Source organism: Pholcus phalangioides, unplaced genomic scaffold (genome assembly GCF_987345545.1).
Source record: "Pholcus phalangioides strain wild (caught in Gottingen) unplaced genomic scaffold, Ppha-v1.0 ptg000028l_1, whole genome shotgun sequence".
Taxonomy (NCBI): Eukaryota; Metazoa; Arthropoda; class Arachnida; order Araneae; family Pholcidae; genus Pholcus; species Pholcus phalangioides.
This window is the reverse complement of record NW_028301618.1, coordinates 1,961,059-1,980,706: the sequence shown is the minus strand read 5'-3', so window position 1 is coordinate 1,980,706 and position 19,648 is coordinate 1,961,059. Positions and strand designations below refer to the sequence as shown.

The window sequence follows — 19,648 nt, the reverse complement described above, 5'->3', positions numbered from 1 at the left end:
AAACCAAGAAAGCTGGTAAAGGGCCCTACTCCGGCAGTGTAGGCCGTCCTGGGCTCGAATGCCAGCCCAATGTAACTGTAGGCCGTAAAAAAAAAAAAAGCATATATGTAATTTACTGGTAATACGGGTGGGGTCGGTCTCCATCCCGGTTAATTGGATCGAACCTTATCGGAAGTGTTCGAACCTTTCTATTTATGGGATTTGTTTTGAAAGCGGGAGAGAGAGAGAGAACCATTTGTTAAATGCGTGTGTGGGCGGAATTGAGATAGAGCGGGGAGGCCCCGGGCGCCCCACTCCTCCCGCCTAGCAGTGATGTGTGTGTGTGAGTGCGTGCATCTTGTTATGTATGACCTTCGGTTTCTATTTCCTCCTCAGCTTTGGAGCTAAAAATAAACCGTTTGCAGCTCCCGAGGCACATCCCGGCGCATGCGCGGCTGTGCCCGACTTCCTCGGCACCCTCCCCTCCTCTGTCGTTACACTGGGGCCCCCTCCCCCCTCACGACAAACCGCAGTCTGTAGATTACCATGGTTGGCGAATCATCCCGCTTCTGTGTCGTTTACGTACGTATTAAGGATTTTGGTACCCTGCCGTTTTTTGGTACCCAGACGTTGCCCTTATATTATACAGCAAAGCCTCCAGACTGGAATCTTTGCAGACAGCTCCTCTCTATAGTGAATTTAGGGCGTGAGGAAAAACAAAATTGATTGAGAATCGTCGAGGCCCCGATGACTGGAGTCCTTTCAGCCCCTCTTGTGGGGCCATGTCCTAAGAGTGCCGGGATTAGGGCTCCACACAAGACAAAGGCTGATATGGCTCCATCGGGCCCGGGACGGATATTTTTTTCGCAATATAAATTTTGTATGGAGGGGCTCCCGTGAAAAATATCGCCAGTCTTCTGTGTTCTAGCCCGGTTCCAGAATTTGTGGGGGGGGGGGGCGGCATGGGGAGTACAGGACCCATTACCAGGTTGGAGCTGACAGGACTCCGACCGGGTGGATTTTATCATTTTCGTTATTTTTTACACTACTTTAGATGGGCCTGTGAGAAGCTCTGGCCAGGAGCCCTTAGCAGGGCAGTCATAAGCTTCCGGGCCTCTATAAATGTTGCATGGAGGAGCCCCGTGAAAAATCCTGCTCTAAGGGCTGGTCAAAAATTTCAACTCTTAAGAAGCCCATCTCCAGGATTCCAAGGCCCCCTAAACGTATGTTGTTGGGACATACAAGCGGGGGGGGGGGGGATTCAGCTTTGAAGCCCGGTTTCATGATTTAGGGGCTTAGATCCACGGAAGGGGTGGGGGCATAGAATTGTAAAGAAAAATATAGATGTGGAGAAATAAAACAGATACGTGAAATAATTGAGGAGGGTGGGGGTCCCCTATCAAAGAAATATTAGAATCCCCCCCCCCGGGTTGGGGGCTCCGGTCTGATTGACCTTCTTTATAAAAATATTTATACTATAAATTTATTTATGTATCATTTGAAATGAAGGGTCATGACGGGGTCATTACTCTTATTGTGGGGGGGGGGGGGGGGTCGAACGATTTTTGGGCCTTTGAATACGAAAATGTGTCTATAAAATATTGAAGATTTTGGTGCGCCCCCCCCCCCCCGGCAACAAACCCACCTGTTGTGGATCTGTTGTTCTGTTGTCGCAGCAGAAAAAGGCGGTAAAATTGGTAAAGCTCCAAGGTGGGAAAACATTAATCCCCCCTGCAATTGAGGGTTCCGGGGAGTTTCCGGGAGCACGATCGTGTGTGGCTCGCCACTTTTCTTCATCCAAGTGCCTAAAAATGCCTCGGAAGAATTTATTGAAGAAAAAAACGGGCTTAAAACTGACCCTTGTGGCACCCCTCACGAGAGAAAAAAAAATCACCGAATTCGGTTGTAATCAGCCCCCCACAAGGGCAGAGCCACCCGGGGGCCCTCATATAAGTGAGATCCGGTTAACATTTTTTACACTGAGCTTTTAAATTGGTGGGAAAATAATTTATATCCTGATAGGGGGCCTCAGAAAAATTACTTTGCACGGGTGTGAGGGGCTGACCAGATTCCCCTCCCAAGATTCTATCCTATGTGGCCCTCTACTGTAGGAGGGGAGGGCATGATATAATATACTGTATAATAATAACTATTCCAATTTCGGCACCATTTATTCATTCATCCATTGTCAGGGCTCCATTCCAGGATTTGTACTGGCTCCCTAAAATGGTTCCTGGGAGGAGGGGGGACGAAGGGGCATTGCCCCTCCCAGTATTCATATCATCATCATCCTGCCCCCCCCCCCCAGACTTTAAACCTATGCTAAAATGACGTAAAAAAATAATCTGATTCATCTCGAGGCATGTCCCAATGGTGGGGCTGACAGGGCCCGATACAATTATTATCATTCCTCTATAGAAGGCCTGTGAAAAGTCTGGCTTGGGGGGCCCACGAAGATTCCACGCCAAGGACCAGGGCCGTAACTAGGCTCGGGCAACCGAGGCCCTGAGCCGAATAGAGGGCCCCAAAATAATTTACACTTATTTTGCATAATAATAATAGCCCTTTCAAGAAGGGCCCCAAGGCCAACTCTACCCCAGGGCTCCGAAAAACACACTATGGTCCTGCTCCCAAAAGTGGAGGATCACAGGGTTCCAGCCCTGGGGCTCCCGAAAAAATTATCATAATTTCACTATAGGCTCGTGGCTTGGGGGGGGGGGGTCCCACGAAAGATTCCACGCCAGGGGGGGGGAGGCATGTCTCGAGGGCCCCTGTCAGCTTCCCTCAGGGGAGAACCGTCACACCACCCGCACAACCCTTTTTTTCCCTCTTCAATTAACCTTAAATTATTGATTATTTAATCAAAACTTTCCTAATTTAGGTAGATGGGGGGGGTGGGGGGAGGAGAATGTAATTTCATTTCCGATATCTGGCGACTAAAGACATTCCGGATCTCGCCAAATATCCGTGTGTTTGGCGTGGTAACCCCCGACGCTCTTTACCCTTAAACTCCGGAATCGCACCAGTGCATATCTGTCTATAGTAGTGTTCGTGTCTTGTGTGTGCGGTGAGAGCGCGTTCAGTTCGGGAGAGACATCGAGAGGAGGAGGATGTTGTTTACATTTTCTGCTGCTGTAAAAACTGAGACAGCAGTTTGTCGTCTGCGTGGTTTGGTTTCCCTCGGGAAAAAAAATTTGGTGCCGCGTTTTTTGGTTCCTTCAAGGATCTCTACCTCCGGTGGTGCCGGGAAAAAATTGTGATTAAGATGTGAAAGGGCACTCTTTTTTTGTTTGTTTGACATTTTTTTTTCCAGGGGCACCTTTTCTTAATACTCAGACTTATTGAAAGGATTATGGAAGACATTCATGCGAGTTATTATGGATAAGGTAAGAACAATTTCCAATGTTTATATAATTTCCTAACTGCCTGCAATTGCACTTCCCGATGCGTTGACTTATGGAACCCAGGGCCCCCTTCAGTGATGGGGGGGGGGGGTCCTGGGCTGAGATATGGGGGTGTGCACAGGGCTGCAACTGGGGGTGGGGAGCAGGTGGGAATGGTGCACCGGACCAGAGGAGGCGCAAATTTCACTCTAACTCTCTCCTTCGACATTATAACGGGTTGGGGGGGGGGGGAAATTAAAATGCGTGCTTGCCCCGGCTGACCAAGCAACTAGTTGCGGCACTGGTTTGGACCCGCATGACTCTCACATTCTGCATCATGCTGCACCCGGTGCCGTGAATTCGATATGTGTAAAAACAAAAATGTTCAAAATCGTAACATCAGCAAACCCAGATCAGGTGGGGACCCGGGCTGATCTTTTTCGTGGCCCCCGCATAGTGGACCCACACACGTTTTTTGGGCCTCTCATAGCCCTAGATCTTGCACCAGGGTCCCCCAAATGGACATGATTTTTCGCATCCCAGCCAGATTTTTTGCCTCTTCCCCTATAGTGAATTTACTGTGTGAAAAACAAAATGCGTTAAAAATATCGGCGCGTTGACCTATGAGACCCCTGAACTCCCTCCCCCCCTTCCCATCACGGAAGAGATATTTAATGGTACCTACACGCTTCCGCCAGTGGCTATTTTTTTTCTCGTATCAGCAAACTGGGGCACATGCCCAGGGCCTACAAATTTTCAGGGTCACAAAACTGGCTGGGCAGTCAATTCTGCGTTATAGACAGGGGATATAATTTATATCCCCCGTCAACCCTGCATACGCCACTGACTCGAAAGAGCAATATGTATAAGCGCCCCCCACCCACACGAGTTCATATTTATTTGCCCATTGCCGAACTTATGAGGAACTCTGCGAATACCCCCAGATCCTACATACAGCACTGTGACCATAGGCTTTGATTTTTTTTGTGCATACATTTTACGCCCCCCCCCCCTTTCGTGAAGTTACTGTAATAAACATAACTCTCCCGTTTAGAAGTCCCTCCGTAGAGAGCAACAGGCCTACAACAGTAAACTCACCAATCATTACACTTCACTCATAGTTAGAAAAACTGATGGCAGATGTGCTACACGCATAACAAGCATTACATAAAAACGAACTTCACTCACATTAGGTTCACAACCCGTACACGCACATTCCAACATTAACCAATTCATTAGAAGTTTCGTAGAGGAATATGGACGAGGTGCGTATGTGGTTTATTAGTAGTGCGTTTATGTGCCGATCACCATTCGAAAAAATCGAAACAGGTCCTGCACGAGTTGTTTCGAAATGCTGTTTTGTAGTGAGAAAACTGGTCCTGAACGAGTTCTGCGCTGATCAGCTTCGATTTGTTTCGAAATGATACCGTTATGATGTGAGAAAACCGGTCCTGAACGAGTCGGGTTCTGCGCTAATCAAGTTTTGAGCGAACGAAATGAGTCGAGGGTTTTTGTGACGATCACCATTCGAAAAAAACGAAACAGGTCCTGCACGAGTTGTTTCGAAATGCTGTTTTGTAGTGAGAAAACTGGTCCTGGACGAGTCGAGTTTTGCGCTGATCAGCTTTTGAGCGAACGAAACGAGTCTGGTTTCTTCGAGACGATGACCATTCGAAAAAATCGAAACAGGTCCTGCACGAGTTGTTTCGAAATGATGCTGTTTTGTAGTGAGAAAACTGGTCCTGAACGAGTTCTGCGCTGATCAGCTTCGATTTGTTTCGAAATGATACCGTTATGATGTGAGAAAACCGGTCCTGAACGAGTCGGGTTCTGCGCTAATCAAGTTTTGAGCGAACGAAATGAGTCGAGGGTTTTTGTGACGATCACCATTCGTAAAAAACGAAACAAGTCTTGCACGAGTTGTTTCGAAATGATGCTGTTTTGTAGTGAGAAAACTGGTCCTGGACGAGTCGAGTTTTGCGCTGATCAGCTTTTGAGCGAACGAAACGAGTCTGGTTTCTTCGAGACGATCACCATTCGAAAAAATCGAAACAGGTCCTGCACGAGTTGTTTCGAAATGATGCTGTTTTGTAGTGAGAAAACCGGTCCTGAACGAGTCGGGTTCTGCGCTAATCAAGTTTTGAGCGAACGAAATGAGTCGAGGGTTTTTGTGACGATCACCATTCGAAAAAAACGAAACAGGTCCTGCACGAGTTGTTTCGAAATGCTGTTTTGTAGTGAGAAAACTGGTCCTGGACGAGTCGAGTTTTGCGCTGATCAGCTTTTGAGCGAACGAAACGAGTCTGGTTTCTTCGTGCCGATCACCATTCGAATAATCGGGACAGGTCCTGGACGAGTTGTTTTGAACCGATCATCATTTGAACTGACAAAAAAAACGTGTGTTTAATGAATAAAATTCTTCAGAGCCTATCACATTGTTTGAAAGGGAAAAACGAGTCCTGGCTATAAAGTAGTGGGTGAACAGGACTTGGTCCTAAAGCCTTGAGTTGAACAGCTCCCCCCCCTCCCCTAAATTTTTGCTGATTCCTATGAAAATATGTAAATGAAAAATTTTTAATACGCAAATAAGCCTCAAGGGTTTCCTTTCGCTTCGAATTGTTAAGATGAACTAGGTTCTGGGCTACTGGTTTCAAACTCGTACCCATGGTTCCCCTACAAAGGTATAGCTGACAGGCAGAGGCGTATGCAGGGGGATGGTCAGGGGGTTCGCGCCCCCCCAAGCAGAACAATAATTTAACAAGAAAATTATATATTTCTGTGAAAAAAATTAAATATCGAAAAAAAAATGTTCTTTATACGTTATATTAGCAAATTTCTGTTCAAACAACCCTTTGTTGTTCCACTTCACGGAACACCCAACTTGACTAACTTCTCAAACCGTTAAATTCAATTATAAATGGATAAAAAGAGGTTTACCCCCCATGGCCGTCATTTCAACTTTTTCCGGGGGGGGGGGCAAACTTTTGCCAGGATGGGAGGGACAAAGAGCATGTACTAAAGGTACGCATATATATATGTTTGTATATATATATATACCATTTGTAGTGTATTTTCAAAAGCCGGGGGGGGCAACGGAACCCCCCTGCCTCCCCTAAATGATGGACCTGGGTTTACCATTTACTTTGAGCTTTAGTCTTCAATCACAGAAGACATCACCAAACAAAGCAATCCGTGATGTTCAGCTGTGATGCGTTATTTAAAATCCGCGTATTTACAAGAAATTTTATATATTTTTTTTTGTGATTACATAATTATACCTGCGTACTTCTTTAGGCCTAAGTAGAAAGCCTACAACTTTTTTTTTATTGAAATTCCAACTTTAAAGAGTTGTGTGCCGTAAAGGGTTAAAGGCGGCAACTCAAAATTTCTCGGGAAGACAGTTTCTGTGCACCTAAGCCTTTTGTGCCCCTCCAAAGGTCGATCCTGTGTTGGGCCCTGCTGACAGGGCTCCTGCCCGGGGCCAGAGACAGTTATAATTTTTTCTTGCTTTAAATTCACTATAGAAGGGTCAGGCTTGGGGGCTCGCCAAAGATCCCAGAGGGGGGTGCCCCAGGCCATGAGAAAACTGGTCTTCTGGGGGGGGGGGAGGGGAGGCGCTCCGCCACTAGAAAACTGGTCTTAGTCGGCTTCCCTATACGTTAAAGGTTCCATAGGAATAGTAACGTGGGAGTGTGTCTGGTTTTTCAGGTTTCAGGTCTTAGTCGGCTCGGTAGAGGGGAGGGTTGAACCCCAAATTCCCTTTCTTGCGTAAGCTAGTAAGTGGAAGGCTTTGCGTGTGAGTGATAACTCTAGTAGGTACTGCCATCTATCTACCAAATCGGTTAGAATCAATCAACTCTTTGAACGATGCAGTCCAACATCAATGTGAAGAACAAATTAAAGCAAAAAAAAGAAACACGACTCCCCCATGACGAACACTCCCTGTTTGCGGACAAAATGTTCGGTTCCCCACGTGTGTCCGTTATCGAGAGGCTCTACTGTAGTTAGAGCTATCACGCAAGTGTCCACTTTAAGCCCTCGACTATGAACGGAACCATAAGGGCCCACCAATCAGGAATCCTCAAGGTCTTTATAAGTTGTTTGTTTGTTTTTCGACGGAATGAAGTTGAGTGCGATGTGAATCCTATTTTTGAAGACACTTCTCACATATTTATCTGTCGTGAAGGAGCAGAGAAACAACCAGGACAAGGCCGCGGCAATAAATCATTGGACCGCCATCAACAAACAAATCAAATTCTTTTTTTTGAGAGAGATGCCAAAATCGTGTGACGTATTCTTTTGCCCATGTAGCTCTCGAACAGTGGTTCTCAACCGGGGGGTGCACCCCTTACCGCAAATTAAAATAATAAAAATTTCATTTTCCAATCCTAAAAGTATATGAATCATACCGATATTTTGACGCCCCATCTTCTGACTTCTGCTTACAGAAATGTGTCAAACGAATTTTAACGTTGCAAAAATTTCTTTTTCGATTAGCGATCGTACTTGTTTTCCGTTTTGGTTGAGAAAAAAAATACCATTATTTACTTAAACTGCTTCGTGGTTTGTTCGCATTGGTACCTCGTGTCAGGGCCGTAACTAGGATTTTTGCCGCCCTCACAACTTTAAAATTCGATAATTTTATAGCGGAGTTCTTTGCTAGCACCTAAAACTGCAGCCCGGGGCAATTTCCCCCTGCCTCTCCGCTCTAGTTCTGGCCCTGCCTCGTGTTATCAGCATGTTGTGTTTAGATTTGATACTGTCGTCAACACTCGGGGAAAACGTCACAAAATTCAGCCAAGTGTCAAAGAAACGTTAATTTTGCACTTGTTGCGGCTGGAATCAATAAATGAAGTATTCGATGAATCTTTTTTTCCAAATCTCAAAAAATGTAAAAAAATTGTGTTTTTTTATTGCAGTTTTTGAATTAATTTTCAAAAAAAAAGAAGAAAAAATGGAGCCAAAATTAAATATTAGCCATAGCCGAAAAGATATTAAGCAATAAGTAAAAGAATTCATAGCAATTAATTATTTGGATACAACCTGAATTTTCTATCAGATAATAAAGGTGTTATCCAAGGGGGGTGCGGGAAAGAAAAAAGGTTGGGAAACACACACACACACCGCTCTAGATGAATTTCCACGAATCAAAATTCACAACGTGTCTCTGACATGACGTGAAATCACGTCGCGTCAGTGTAGTGTGTTTTTTGCCTTTAGAATAACGATCCTCTCTGAAAAAGGGGAAAAAATCGACTCATCCAAGACCCGTTTAACCCATTCCAGGACCGCAACAGGAAGGGCGGGAGCAAAGAGGATAATTGCCCCGGGCAGCAAATTTTACACTGTAACGAAAACACCGCAATAAAATCATCAAATTTTACAGTTTTGGAGGCCCAAAATCTTGTTTGCCCTCCTCCCCCTACCCCCAAGAAAAAAAAATCCTAGTTGCGACCCTGACCACGGCTGACTCAACACAAGGCCAACGAAGCTAAAGATCACGTGACTTACAATACTTAACGGGATCCGTACCTGTCTAGGGAATACATTCTCTATAGATACGAATATATATTACCCTGCGTTCATACCCTACGCTGGTAGCGCGTCAGCCGGGAATGTATCACGTGACGAAACACATCGAGTCGGTCATGAGCCAGAGGTTGGACGGATAAAGTCACTTGATCCCTAGCTTCGTTGGCCTTGTATTAAGTTGACCGTGTCCTGACCCATTCGAACGGTGACCAGCGCCATGTGTCCGGGATCCGTTTGTTCCTTCGAATGATAGTCAGTTGGGCACGGTAGCCCAGGCCGATGAGATATCAAAGCCTAAAGTATCAAAGGATGTTTAGAGGTGTCACGAGTTTGATACCAGCTTTGTTCTTGTCAGCAACTTTCCTGACACGGGATACAACAGAAACGGCGACATGACCATAAAAAAAGATTGCTACCGCAGGGAGTCCCACATCGAGGGGTTAGCGCACCAACCTCTCTGTGAGTATATATATATATATATATATATAGAGAGAGAGAGAAAGATTGCCGTTCGGAATCGGCAATAAACTGCATGTCCCGGTCTAATCAGCCTCGTGTGCAGAAAATGACCGTGGTGCGAAAAAAAATGATTAAATGAATGATAGTCAGTTCGTGAATACAAAATTGTCCAGGACCGGTGATCGGTGCGAAACCACTCGCTCAGGACCCGCAATATCCGTTTGAATTCGCTCGAAAAAACTCGACTTATCCAGATTTGGTTTTACTCATTCGAACGGTGTGACTAGCGCGATGTAACTATATTCGTTCAGGATCCGTTTTCTTCCTTCGAGTGATGGACAGTTCGTACATTAAAAAAAAAAAAAATTGTCTAAGATCTGCTTCATCCGCACGAACGATGATCGGTGGTACCGAACAACTCGTCCAGGACTTGCAATATCCGTTTGAATAACGATCCGCTCGAAAAAAAACTCGACTCCTCCGGGACGCGTTTTCTCACCCAAGAATATAAATTAAACATTTAAAACAAATCTTTTCAAGACCCATTCGGATGCAGAATCCGTTTTTTTTTTCTGTTCCGAGGAAGTGGGGAGCGGTTTAATTGTCCCATTTTTTTCAAGAATTCGATTCGTTCAGGACCCGTTTTATTCGTTCTAATGAAGTTTTTAACGGTTCTTTCCGAGCCAATTTCGCCCGTTCCAACGGGGAAAAGTAAATAACTTAAGGTGATTAGTTCGAAACAAGTCGGGGACTCGCTTAAACAGTGACGACTTGGAATAATTCGACTCGTTCAGGAACCGTTCTAACAGCGATCAGCACGTAAGGATCCGGCTCGTCCAAGACCCGTTTTCTTCATTCGAACGGCGAACAATTCAACTTGTTCAGGATACATTATGCCTCAATCGAACGTGATTCATCACTCAGGGTGTACCGGATACTGGTTCGTTGTCAGGAAATGATTTTTTTCCCCCCCGCAAAATATTTTCCCAATTCCGATGGTTGGATCTTGATTGGTTGGGAAGGAACGTGATTACAGACCTTTTTTTTTTTTCCTTCCCAAAATCAATGAAATCCAATGGAAAAGGAAAGAGGTCGACACACACACACACACGTGCACGTACTCACCAAACGATCATTTTTCTCTCGGTACAGGTTCAAGGTCTCTCTAATTTTCACTTTTTTCTCTCTGCTGCTATTGGATTTTTTCGACGATCATCACGTCATGTTCTTAATCACGTGATTATGGGATGATGATCAAATCGTTATTCGTTTCTTTCCAAAAAAATAAAACCTATCGAAATTTTTCTTCATGATTTCACCATTCTTGGAGCGTTTAGATCCAATTTTCCTAAGATCAGATGAAGGCAAGGGCATGGAAAATAATCTTCGAAGCTCACAAAAAGAGATTACATTTGATATGCGACGCTGATAGCTTCAAGTCGAATATTCTTCGGCATATGTGTTGGCATATATGGATGTTGAATAGTGTCCCATATTAACAACCGACCTACATCGACATGCTTTCAATTATCACCTTCAGTACTAAACTGAAGAGCCAAAAAAACTGGTACAGGCATGCGCATGCAAATAAAGAGATATGGAACCAATCAGAGTACCAATCAGAGATATGGGCTTTGGAGCCGAAGGCCCACTCGTGTACCCTTGATGACTGCACGACACAAAGCTTTACGCCTCGCCTGGGCCCGACAACACCGACATTGGACTGCTGAGGACTGGAAACACGTTGCCTGGTCTGACGAGTCTCGGTTCCAATTGCTTCGAGCTGATGGACGTGTACGGGTATGGAGACAACCTCATGAATCCATGGACCCTACATGTCAACAGGGGACTGTTCAAGCTGGTGGAGGCTCTGTGATGGTATGGGGCGTGCGCAATTGGCGTGATATGGGACCCCTGATACGTCTAGATACGACTCTGACAGGTGACAGGTACGTAAGCATTCTGTCTGATCACCTGCACCCATTCATGTGCATTCCGACGGACTTGGACAATTTCGGCAGGACAATGCGACACCCCACACGTCCAGAATTGCTACAAAGTGGAACACTCTTCTGACTTTAGACACTTCCGCTGGCCACCTAAATCCCCAGACATGAACATATCTGGGATGCCTTGCAACGTGCTGTTCAGAAGAGATCTCCACCCCCTCTTACTCCTACGGATTTATGGCCAGCCCTGCAGGATTCATGGTGTCATTTACCTCCGACAGACCAGTCACGACCCAGGCTCTGTCCCTCCCGGGATATAAGCCTTTTACCCTTACGGGTTGGGTCGCGCTGGGGAAAAAATGTCATTTACCTCCAGCACTACTTCAGACATTAGTCGAGTCTATGCCACGTCGTGTTGCGGCACTTCTGCGGGCTCGCGGGGGCCCTACACGATATTAGGCAGGTGTACCAGTTTTTTGGCTCTTCAGTGTATATCGGAGCATGACCAACTTGAAGGGATTCAAAAACCTAGTTCGGTAATTGGTGTACTTGCTGGCTACTTGAACGAGTATCACCGTTCTATGGAAGGAAACTTTATCGAGACGAATCCAGTTCATTGCAATCACCACAAGCCGCAATACCCGACTTACGCAATTTTCTACGATAAATGTCTAGTCCTTGAATTTGAGCCATAAATAAGAGCCTGCCTCTTAGTCCAAAAGATGTTTGGCCTCAACGAGCAGCACACCCAATTCATTATACGCAAAATATTCAACACATTCAAATACAAATACAACGCCACAACAGGCAAAATGCCCAACCAGGTGGCTGATAAAAAGATGCCCATAAAAATATGGATGTCATATATTTCAAAAATATAGCAACCCAATTAAAAATGTAATTAACACAAATTATAAACAATATATACACATGAAAAAATATTATACAATGCCCATAAAGAATAATTATGGTTGTCTTATTCTAAGAATGGATAGCTTCTCGATTTACCCCAACATGTTTATCGTATTTCTTTTTAAACGTGTCAATTGTGTTACAATTTACTACCTCCGGGGGTAAGCTATTCCATTTATTAACAACCCTATTGGAGAAAAATTCCCTGCGACACCATAACCTTGCATTGTCCCTCACCAATCGATACTGGCGTCCCCTTGTAAAAGCAGTCAATTGGCGGTGTACTAAAAGTTCATGGTCCATCCTATCCATCCCATTGAAAATTTTGAACACTTCGATCATATCTCCTCGACACCTACGTTCATCCAATGTAAACATATTCAAAAAATGAAGTCCCTCTTCATAACTCAAGCCCCGTGTGCCAATGAGGACACGCGTAGCTCTTCTCTGCACCCCTTCAACCAAGTCTATGTCCCTCTGTAGGTATGGTCTCCAAAACCTTACAGCATACTCCAGTCCAGGACGAACTAGAACCTCGGAAAAGCGAAAGAATGACTTTAAGAGACCTTTTTGAAAATGAGACCAAGCATTCTATTCGATTTTTTGACCACCGCTGAGCAATGTTCAGAAAACCTAAGTCGCTCGTTAATGAGAATTCCCAAATCGGTGACCCTAGTTGCATTCAGGATAGTGACACCATTCAACTCGTAAGAGAACCGTGGGTTGTTCGAACCAAAATCAGCGACCATGCACTTATCAACACTAAACGTCATGCTCCATTCATTTGCCCATGCTGCAATCCTGTTTAAGTTGGTCTGGAGCAACTCCCTATCGCTTTCATTCCCGATTACACCCATTAGCTTCACATCATCTGCGAATTTGCTAGTAATTCCATCCATACCCTGATCGAGTTTATCGATAAAAAGTGAAAAAAGTATGGGGGCCAAGTACACTTCCCTGAGGGACTCCACTTGTGACGTCTGTCCAACCTGAGAATTCCCCGTTCACCATAACTCGTTGCGACCTATCTCTTAACCACGATTCTATCCAATTCAGCAAGTTGCCCCCAATTCCAAGCTCTTGTAAACGCTTCAAGAGTTTGCCATGTTGGACCCGATCGAATGCCTTCTGGAAATCAAGGTAAACAACGTCTACATTTTTGCTCTTACCCAAAGCCATAGTCACGTGATCATAGAAGCAAAGGAGGTTAGTTACACATGACTTCCCCATCCTGAACCCATGCTGATTATCCGACAATACATTATTCTCGTCCATCCACTTCATAAACTGCCTTTTGATGATAATTTCCAAAATTTTCGAGAGGGAGCTCGTCAAACTCACTGGATGATGATTTGACACCACTTCTCTACTACCCTTCTTAAATATCGGAACAACGATAGCAAGTTTCCAATCTCTTGGGACGATACCCTCAGCAACACTACTCCTGTATATTTGTGCGACTGGCCCCAACAATTCATTAGCACATTCCCTGAGGATCCTGGGATAGATATCATCTGGTCCTGGTTCTTTGCTTGCACATACATTTCTTAGAAGATTTAGGACCTCCACGTCTTCCACTTGAATATCGTTGAGGGTTTTATTACCCCATGCAACACCCGTATATCGAATATCATTATCTCCATTAAAAACCGACGCGAAAAAGTCGTTGAAATATGCCTACATTTACACATGCCTACATAGCTCTCTGCCCTAGAGCCTCCTATCGAGAGGGGGGGGGGAGTTACATGCGAAAGAATATTCACTCAATTTGCCGGTTTCACACTTAGCATTGCAAAGTATTACACAGCTCAGGTGACAGCACCTTCTAAACACATACATGTTGAGCTGGTTGCAAATACAACACAATACTGACACAGACGTAACCTTCGAAACTACTAAGACTCAGTTTTCGAAATTTGCGACACAGACCACTTATTCTATCGAAGAAAACGGGTTCTAAAGAGTCTGGTTCTCTGCACCGATAATCGTTTGAGCGTACAAAACGGGTCCTGGTTGTTACCTTCCGATCAAATAAAACGGATCATTCACGAATCGAATTCTTTTGCACCGATAGCCGTTCGAACTGAAAAAAACAACAGGTTTAGACGATTCGTTATTTTTAGATGGAAGAGAACGAGTCCGCTGAGTCCAATTTTTCCACACCGATAACCGTAAAACCGATAACCTCGGACGAGTCATTTCGAACTTACCCATTATTCTACCGAAGATAACGGGTCGTTAACGAGTTAAGCTCTTTTGCACCGATAACCGGTCGGACAGACAAAACGTGTCTTCGACGAATTGTTATTTTTCGTAAGAAAACGGATCCGTGTAGAGTCCAAATTTTCCCGACCGATGGCCGTTTGAACGCACAAAAAAGCTCCAGGACAAATTGTTATTTTTAGATCGAAGAAAATGGGTCCGTCGAGAGTCTAATTGTTCCGCACGGATGACCGTTTGAACGCATAAAACAGATCCTGGACGAAAATTGTTATTTTTAGATCGAGGAAAACGGGTCCATAATGGAGTCCAATAGTTCCGCACCGATGACCATTTGACCGCATAAAACTGCTCCTGGACGAAAATTTTTATTTTTAGATCGAGGAAAACGGGTCCATAATGGAGTCAAATTGTCCCGCACCGATGACCGTTTCATAAAACAGCTCCTAGAATGACCGTTTGAACGCATAAAACAGCTCCTGGAATGACCGTTTGAACGCATAAAACAGCTCCTGGAATGACCGTTTGAACGCATAAAACAGCTCCTGGAATGACCGTTTGAACGCATAAAACAGCTCCTGGAATGACCGTTTGAACGCATAAAACAGCTCCTGGAATGACCGTTTGAACGCATAAAACAGCTCCTGGAATGACCGTTTGAACGCATAAAACAGCTCCTGGAATGACCGTTTGAACGCATAAAACAGCTCCTGGAATGACCGTTTGAACGCATAAAACAGCTCCTGGAATGACCGTTTGAACGCATAAAACAGCTCCTGGAATGACCGTTTGAACGCATAAAACAGCTCCTGGAATGACCGTTTGAACGCATAAAACAGCTCCTGGAATGACCGTTTGAACGCATAAAACAGCTCCTGGACGAATTGTTATTTTTAGATGGAAGAAAACGGGTCCATATAAGCCCCGTTCACATGGGAAATAGAAAAATCGGGTTTAGAACACGCTTCAAGAATTTTCATTAAAAAAAATGACTGCTCTCCATTTCTTTCTTTACGAAGGAAAAAAGTCCTCAAGCAGGTGCTTGGACTCCAATTCTACCGCAAACTATGCAAATGTGAACGGGGCTTTAAGCCGGGTTTTCCTAGGAGTAGAATTTCTGCGCCGTGGGCAGCGTGAAAACGCCGATTGGTTAAAAACTTAAAATTCAGGTTTTTTTTTACCAATCAGAGTTTTCACGCTGTAGGCGCTGTAGAAACCCGCTTCTAGGAAAACCTGGCTTTAGAGTCCAATTGTTCCGCATCGATGACCGTTTGAACGCATAAAACCGCTCCTGGACGAATTGTTATTTTTAGATCGAAGAAAACGGGTCCGTATAGAGTCCAATTGTTCCGCATTGATAACCGTTTGATGAACATATAAAACAGGTTTTGAACGAGTTTTTATTTTTAGATCTGAAAAAAAAAAAACGGGTTCGTAAAAAATAATCTTTTCGCACCGATAACCGTTCGAACATTACAACGGATCCTAGACGAATAGTTCCGAAGTGATCACGAATGAGAAAAAATACTCTTGGACGAAGCTGGGGTCAATAAACATATCGGGAAAAGATTCGTGGATCGCCGCGCTATTACGAATGAACTTTACCGTAAAGTTGTTTTCACGGCAGATGGCGTCATGCATTGCGGTCGAATCCGACTCCCTCCGGAAGATTTCGACCCGAGAAACTGCCTTTGGAGTTTTGATTATTTGGATCAGCTCCTCTATTGTCAACTCTGGAGGATGTGCATGTGTGTGTGTGTGTATTATGCGTGTGTTTAGGTCGGTCCATGACCTTCCCCTCAATTGTTTTTACTCCTCCCTCTGGGCCACAATTACCACCTATACGAGTAGTTGTCATCACACTATGTTCTTAAACTGTCTCTCTCACTCTCACAAGAGAGGAACTTAATTCCAAGGTCGATTCTTGAAGGAATTATTCTTGTTTCTTCCCGAATTCCCAACACCACGTGACCCAGTTAAGCTAAATATAGCGTTGGAAGACAGCGAGAGAGATAGAGTCTTAGGTAATCTCTTGTGGTGGTGTTGATGATGATGGCTGCTGGTTGGTTCTGTTCTTCGCAGCTGAGATTTAAACACATTCAACCTTCGTCACTTTTCTCTCCTTGCCGTGTCAGTCACATTTTAAGAAACCACGGGGACGTTCCAGAGTTTCATTTTCTTTTCTGGAAGAAGAGGTTGGTGGTGGTGGTGGTCTGGGTGCACATCGTAGCAGCGCGCACATACACAGGCCAGAAGCTTTCTCCTCCTGGCTGCATGTGTGTTGTTGCTACCCGATGTACGTACTATTTTTGTTCTCTCAAAGCACGGGCTTCACTTGTCAACCATGGACTTGCGATGAGGCTGAGTTTCTTGTTTATAAAACGGGAGCCCCACACACACACACACACTGAGGGGGGGGGGGGTTCCTGCTGTATCGGACTTTCTTATTATTACTGTTATAATGGTGGTGTTTATATTTGCCTCAGCGTGTGAAGAAAACAACTTTACTTCAGTTATACCCCCCAAAACCTCAGCACCCAAGTTGTTCTTCGTCTATCACTAAGCATGTGTGATCAGTACAACCTCCTTATTAAAGCTGTGTGGTTCGGGTGATAGATCGTTGTGGCAAAGAGGTGTCCTTCCAGTGACCATACAGTAATTGAAAGGAATAACAAGGATTTTGCGCCTTGCTTTGTTTGCAGTCGATTCGCTAAAATATTGAAAGATTTGCCAAAAGATTGAAAGCGAAATCGAGACGAGCGCGAGCCGGTCGAGCACAAGCAGTGTGTCCTCACTTTTAGATTTCTGTGAAAGGGAATAAATACCCTGACGTAATTTGGCTCTTCGTGGGGGTTAAACGGCAGTAGTTGCCTCAATGCTGATTCAACCCTTCAAGCGGCATCGACGAGATATCTCGCCTCCTTAAAACCCTCTTATTTTAGGATTGACAAGAGCAGATAGCAGATATTTTTTGAAGTGGAATTCTCAATGGAACACTGTCCCCCTACACTCTTTAGTTTGCACTTGCTTAAAATCAGAAGGAGCGAAAACCTGCTTCATTAAAAAAAGATATTTAAATGGGTAACAGTAAACTTTTAAAAGGTTAACAGAAATTCGTGTGAACAGCAAAAAAAGAAGTAACTTCATTGTGTCGATTTACGACAAATGTAGATGTGTACTACATTCCAACTCAGAAATCTACGAGTTATCAGTCATTCGGATACACCAGGAACGTGGAAGTTCGACACTGAGGACCACTAGCTTGCCGGCGTTAGAAACAAGAGATAGAAACCTCCTAACAACACAATGGGGTTCCCTCCCCCCCCCCAAGCCAAGTTATTTTCTAATTCTGGTCTCCACAGTCTCGCTTAACGCTAAGACCTGTTCTAGTCTAAATGGAAGCTGTGTACAAGGAGTGACAAATCTTGTGTTCAATGTGTAACATTATTCAGTATAAAATAGCGGTGACCGCTATTTTTTAAAAAATATTTTCTATGTATCTATCTATATATATAAAATTGATTTTCTGTGTGTGTGTGTGTGTGTGTATGTTCTCTATACAAATCTACAATTTTAGATCGATCGTCGCCAAATATTGCATATATACCAAATGGGACCCGACTTGAACGATAGGCTACTTTAAAATTTCGTCAGCCCAGGGCAAATGCCCCAAACGGGCAAAAAACTGTCCGGCAACAATGGTTTTTGGGCCTCAACAATCACTTTCCGAACGTTTACTTTGGTTACCGTGGTTCCCTAGCAATGCGTTTCAGACGTGTATATGCCTTTACAACGGTTTGTCACTTCTTTAATCCTGTTAGTATATGTATAATAGTTTATGCCTTTGAAATTGTAGGTTTTTATAGAGAAAACACACACACACACACACAAAAATCTTTAAATTTCATGTCGCCGCTGTGGTGGTCGAGTGGTTATAGTGCCGGACTCGTGATGCGAGAATCCGGGTTCGAACCCCACAGTGGTGGTCGGCTGAAGTTGGTTTTCTGTGGTTCCCAACTTCAAGGCGCAAATGCGAGCCGATCTCCCCGTTAAAAAGTCTCGCCACAGAGAGCAGCAGTCCTACAACGGTAAATCATTCAATCATAACACTTCACTCATAGTTAGTAAAACTGGGGGCAGATGACAGCACTACACATAACAAGCATTACACAGAAACAAACTTTACATTAGGTTGCACTACACGTACACGCACGTACCGATTCGTTGGGGGGTTCCGTGGGGGGGGGGGTTGCATGTGTGGTGTAGTAGGTAGGGGCTCGGGGATCAGCCACCTCGTTGGGCAATTTGCCTGTTGTGGCGTTGTATTTGTATTTGTATTTGTATTTATAATGGTTTGCCACATTTTCAATATACTCTCAGTAATGAGGCTTTTTGAATAGACGTCATAATCATCATCAGCATCGCTTTGAGAGTCAGGAAAAGGGTGATCCTCATAGAAATCAGTGCTAAAATTGTCGATTTTACTGTAGAAATGCGGAAATTAGTGGGATTTTCCGCCCCATCAATAATTTTAAAAATTGTATTGAATTCTCGATTTTTGAAATATTCAGTTCGCTTAGGGATATACGAAGCCCAGGAGATTAAATACGAAGTAATTAGCCAAACCTATACTTTTGAGTTGGATCTTCGAGCAATATCATTGATTTCATTTATATCTTCTCAAGTATGAAAATTAATGTCTCCATATTGTCTCTTTTGATATTTATTTGCATAAATTCATGTGGGTTAGGATATTTTAAAATTAGTTACGAGCCCGTGAAAAGTTCATCGAAAAAATTCCACAGCTTTAACTAAGGTTTTTTGGAAGCTGGAACAGACAGATGGATAACTTGAAGTTCGGGGGGGGGGGGTCGAAATACCTAGCGCCCCTTAAAAAAAGAAAAATATACATTCATTTCTACGTTACTGTGTAAATCTATATTTGTTTATTTCATGAATCGCGCAGGTCGCCATATTGGTTAACTTGGACACGGTTTGTATGTCCCTCAAGAAAAAAAGAGGGAGATATCACGTGATCCAAAAAAACCTCATTGAAGAAAACCCAGGCAGCGCCGGGTATTATAGCTAGTTTCTAATAAAATACATTTTCATATTTTATTAGAAAATATTTATATTTAATTTATTCACGTGAAACCCTGGAAGGCATGAATGCATTTACACTCTGGGAATACACACGAAGTGTAATAAAACGAT

At 44.0% G+C, this 19,648-nt stretch overlaps 1 protein-coding gene across 2 annotated transcripts in view; it reads left to right on the top strand.

Annotated features, from left to right (window-relative positions):
• Positions 1–3,014: 3,014 nt before the first annotated feature.
• Positions 3,015–19,648, top strand: part of HDAC4 (histone deacetylase 4) — a 142,121-nt gene continuing 125,487 nt past the window's right edge. Inside the window, exon 1 of one of the 2 annotated variants that reach the window (XM_089252240.1) lies at positions 3,015–3,365. The gene's annotated coding sequence lies outside the window, so the exon portion shown is untranslated. The remainder of the gene's footprint in view (positions 3,366–19,648) is intronic. The other variant, XM_089252238.1, reaches the window with a different exon arrangement.